We start from the raw sequence: 4,659 nt of genomic DNA on the forward strand, positions 1-4,659 counted from the left end.
AATTCATTCTTCTCATTGGCTATAACAGTCATGCCTCATTTCTTAGGAACAACCTGCACTGGACTCACCCAAGAACTGTCAAAAATAGGAAAAATAATTCCATCATCTAGGAGTTTAATTACCTCAGCTTTAACAACTTCCTTCATATTGGGGTTCAGTCGTCTTTGGGCTTGCACGCATGGTTTATATTCATCTTCCTTAAAATTTTGTGGGTACAAAAAGAAGGGCTGATCCCTTTAATGTCAAAATTTTCTAAGCTATGGCCCTTTTATGCTCCCTTAATACTTGCAGTAATTCCTCATTCTCCTTGGGTTGCAAGTTGGATGCAACAATTACCGGTAATGTAGAATTATTTCTAAGGAATGCATATTCCAAGTGATTCGGCAATTGTTTAAGTTCCAGTTCGGGAGGTTCTTCAATAGAGGGTTTTTTCTTAAGTTTATCTTTTACTTTAATTCCCTCATATGCTGCTAGTTTTGGGGAGATTTCATTAGAGTTTAGTTCGGTTCCTATCTTAGAATCATCATCCACCACCTCTTCTTGGGTGAGACACAGTTCCATTGTGTCCTTGTGTATGATTTCTTGAAAAGAATCTTGAGTAGCATGATCAATAGAGTCGATAAAATAACATGAGTCATCCTGTTCCCTAGAAAATCTCATGGCATCATAAATTTTAAAAATAATCTCTTCGTCACCTACTCTAAGTACCAATTTACCCTCACCCACATCAATTACAGCCCTAGCAGTGGCTAAAAATGGCTGGCCTAAGATTAAAGGCACCTCAACATCTTCATCCATGCCAAGCACAATGAAATCAACAGGGAATATGAATAACGAAATCAACAGGGAATATGAATTTATCTACTTTTACAAATATGTCATCTATAATTCCCTTAGGATATTTAATAGATCTATCAGCTAATTGAATACTCATCCTAGTTTATTTAGGTTCCCCAAGACCAAGTTGTTTAAACATTTTATATGGCATCAAATTAATGCTGGCGCCTAAATCAACTAGTGCTTTATCAACATTCAAACTACCAATTAAGCAGGGAATAGTAAAACTTCTTGGATCTTTCAGTTTGGTTGGCAGTTTATTTTTTAGTATGGCTGAGCACTCCTCATTAAGTTCCACTGTAGATAAGTCTTCAAACTTCCTTTTGTTTGTTAGAAGCTCCTTTAAAAATTTTGCATATGTAGGCATCTGTGATATAGCTTCAACAAAAGGTAAGTTAATATGCAGTTGTTTAAAAAGTTCAAGAAATTTACCGAATTGTGCATCCATACGGTCTTTCTTCAACTTTGCTGGGTATGGGATTGGTGGTTTATATTCTTTTGGCATTAGATTTCCATTGTTTTTGGGTTCGACCTCTTTTCTGTCAGCTTCTTGTGGTGGCTTCTTTTCAGATTCAGCTAACACTTTCCCACTCCTTAGTGTAACTGCTTTCACGTGCTCTTTTGGGTTAGGTTCAGTGTTACTAGGTAGACTTCCTGGTGGTTGTTCAGATATTAATTTGGCGAGCTATCCTATCTGATTTTTGAGCCCTTGGATCGGCGCTTGTTGATTCTTAAGTGCTGTCTCGGTATGCTGAAAATGAGTTTCTGACATCGAGATGAATTTTTTTAGCATCTCCTCAAGGTTCGGCTTTTTCTCTTGTTGGTAGGGTGGTTGTTGGAAGCTTGGAGGTGGTCTCTGATTTCCTTGGCCTCCCCATGAAAAATTTGGGAGGTTCCTCCAACCTACATTGTAGGTGTTACTATAAGGATTATTTTGAGATAGAGGATTATTACCCATGTAATTTAACTGCCTGTTCTCTATGTTGTGGCCATAGGATGGGTATTCCAAATTGCTTGATCCACCTCCACTTGCTTCGCACTGCATTACTGGGTGAACCTGTGAAGAACCAAGAAAACCGTCAATTTTTCTATTCAAAAGTTCTAGCTGATTAGAGAACATGGTGACCGAGTCGACGTTAAAAACGCCGGCTGTTTTTGTTGGTTTTCTTCTCATGAATTGCCACTGATTATTGATAAGCATCCTCAGGTCTTATTATTGATAGTTCCTCCAGCAGCTGTGTCAATCATCTGTCTAGTCGAAGGATTTAGGCCACTATGAAACGTTTGAACTTATAGCCAGAGTGGTAACCCATGGTGAGGGCATCTTCTTAAAAGGTCCTTGTATCTCTCCCATGCATCATAGAGTGTTTCTAAATCCATCTGCACAAAAGAAGAAATATCATTACATAATTTGGCTGTTTTAGCAGGCGAAAAATATTTTATTAAAATTTTTCGGTCATTTGTTCCCAAGTAGTGATTGACCCTCGTGGTAACGAGTTCAACCACTGTTTAGTCTTATTCCTCAATGAAAAGGGAAACAACTGAAGGTGAATGGCATCATCGGAAATGCCATTGATTTTAAGTGTCGTAAAACTCTAAGAAATTCGCCAAATGAACGTTTGGGTCCTTGTCCTGCAAACCATCAAACAGAACAAACTATTGGATCATTTGAATGGTGTTAGGTTTCAATTCAAAATTATTTGCAGCAACAGCAGGCCTAACTATACTTGTCTCAGTTCCTGTTAGAGTAGGTTTAGCATAATCATATATAGTGTGTGGAGCAGGATTCTAATTTACTAGATTAGTGGCAATCGCAGGAGGTAGCGGATTTTCCTAGTTTTCAGCCATCTCCTCGGTTGTGGTTGAAGTATCGTCCTCTTGCTCTTCCTCTGTGTATCTTAAGCGTTTCCTTATTTCTCTTCGATTTGTGCGAACTGTGCGATCGATCTCACTATCAAACAGTAATGGTCCCGACGTGTTTCTTCTAGTCATACACTATAAAAACCTTCCAGGAGCGAATGAAAGAAAAAATTAGAAAAGAAAATAAAAATTTAAATTGCAAATAAGGTAAAATGGCTAAAGTAATAAAAATCGAATGTTCCTCATATCTTAGTTCCCCGGCAACGGCGCAAAAAACTTGCATTGTGATATTCGTGACAAGTTTTAAAAATTTATAATTAATCGTTCATGCAACTGACTATTATCACGATGAAGGCAAGTGTACCTATCGAACATTAGTATAGCTTTAGCAAAACTGGATTGTCGAACCCAAAGGAACAAAGAGTAATAGTAATTACTTTCTTTTTATTATCTAGTCTAAAAATTAAGGGATTTGTTTATCTAAACTAAGAGTGCACAGAGAGAAATTTGGGGAAAAGCTTTTGGGAAAACTCGATTGATTAAGACAATACCCAAGGAAAAATCCACCTAGACTTCACTTGTTATTTGACTCTGAATCAGATGATTTATTCATTTGACTTGATCTGTAGAAATCCCTAAGTTATATTATTATCTCTTTCAAGACTAATAACGTCTAATCATAGGTTGATTAATTGAAATCTCTTTCTAATTAACACCTAGTGTTGCATTAACTCGATCTATAGACTCCCTTATTAGGTTTCACCCTAATCCAGCAAAATCTTGTCACCCTATCTCTATGCATGCAATCAACTCTGCTTAATTATGACAAATTTACTCTTAGATAGGGAATTTTGCTCCTCTGAATAAGCGCATTAACTTGAATCAATATCCTGGAATATTAAGACAAGAATTGAGAACAGATAATTAAGAACAAGTCAAATATATATCATACAATTCAGATAATAATAACAAGATCCGTCTTAGGTTTCATTCCCCTTAGGTATTTAGGGGGTTTAGTTCATAACTATAATAGAAAACATCTCAGAAGAATAATGAATACAAAACATGAAGAAGACCCCAAAACCTCTGAATGGAAATTGACGGGAGATCTTGAGTCTTGACAATGAATCCTACTTCCGAGATGCATCAATCGGCTTCCCTTGAGTATTCCTTGCCCCCTACTCCGTGTGTCAATTCTAAGTGCCTCCTCAGGTGTTTAAATAGGCTTTAGAATGCCTAAGAGCCCTCAATAGTGGCCTTTTCTAAATAGGACTATACTTGGGCTCGACAGAAACACGCCTGTGTGCGATTGCTCCAGTCCGTGGTCAAGGCTGTTAAATAGGCACGGGCATGTAGTCTACCCGTGTAAGTCATGCCTTGATCCTGCCAAATGGACACATCCGTGTGGCTTACCCGTGTGAGGAAGTCCAGAACGTGTTGATTTCCCATGTATGTCCATTTTCTCCGTTTTCGGCCTGTTTCTCGCTCTTTTTATCCTCCTATGCTCACCTAAGTATAAAACATGAAATTAAAGAATTAGGAGCATCGAATTCACCAAGTCTAAGGAGAAACCATCCATAAATGTACTAAGCGTGGGATAAAAATATGTATAAATTACAGTTTATCAACCTACATTAATTTCCAAATGATTTCATTTCTCCATTTAAGAGAAAACCATAATTACTCCTAATTTTTTTCAATTTCTCTTTTTCAATTCATTCCATTCATTTATATTCAAAAACACTATTCATTTCTGGTTTCAACGAGCTAGTGGAGGGACCGATTGGACATGTAGTTGAGGCTCAAATTACTTATAATTAAGTTTCAATTTTTTTCCTATTAAATAGAAACTCATTTAGTCACGAAGTCATTCCACTATAGTATCATAACTGAGCTCTCTTCACCGACATACCATTACGAAAGCAACTACTTACTGTTTGTCCAATAACCTTATCATAAGTG

At 37.1% G+C, this 4,659-nt stretch overlaps 1 non-coding gene across 1 annotated transcript; it reads left to right on the forward strand.

The window, feature by feature from the left end:
* Positions 1-2,143: 2,143 nt before the first annotated feature.
* On the forward strand, positions 2,144-2,250 carry LOC128291021 (small nucleolar RNA R71). The gene has a single exon (XR_008280800.1). It is a non-coding gene; the product is annotated as a small nucleolar RNA R71 (small nucleolar RNA).
* The last annotated feature ends 2,409 nt before the right edge of the window (positions 2,251-4,659 follow it).

Source organism: Gossypium arboreum, chromosome 3 (assembly GCF_025698485.1).
Source record: "Gossypium arboreum isolate Shixiya-1 chromosome 3, ASM2569848v2, whole genome shotgun sequence".
NCBI lineage: Eukaryota > Viridiplantae > Streptophyta > Magnoliopsida > Malvales > Malvaceae > Gossypium > Gossypium arboreum.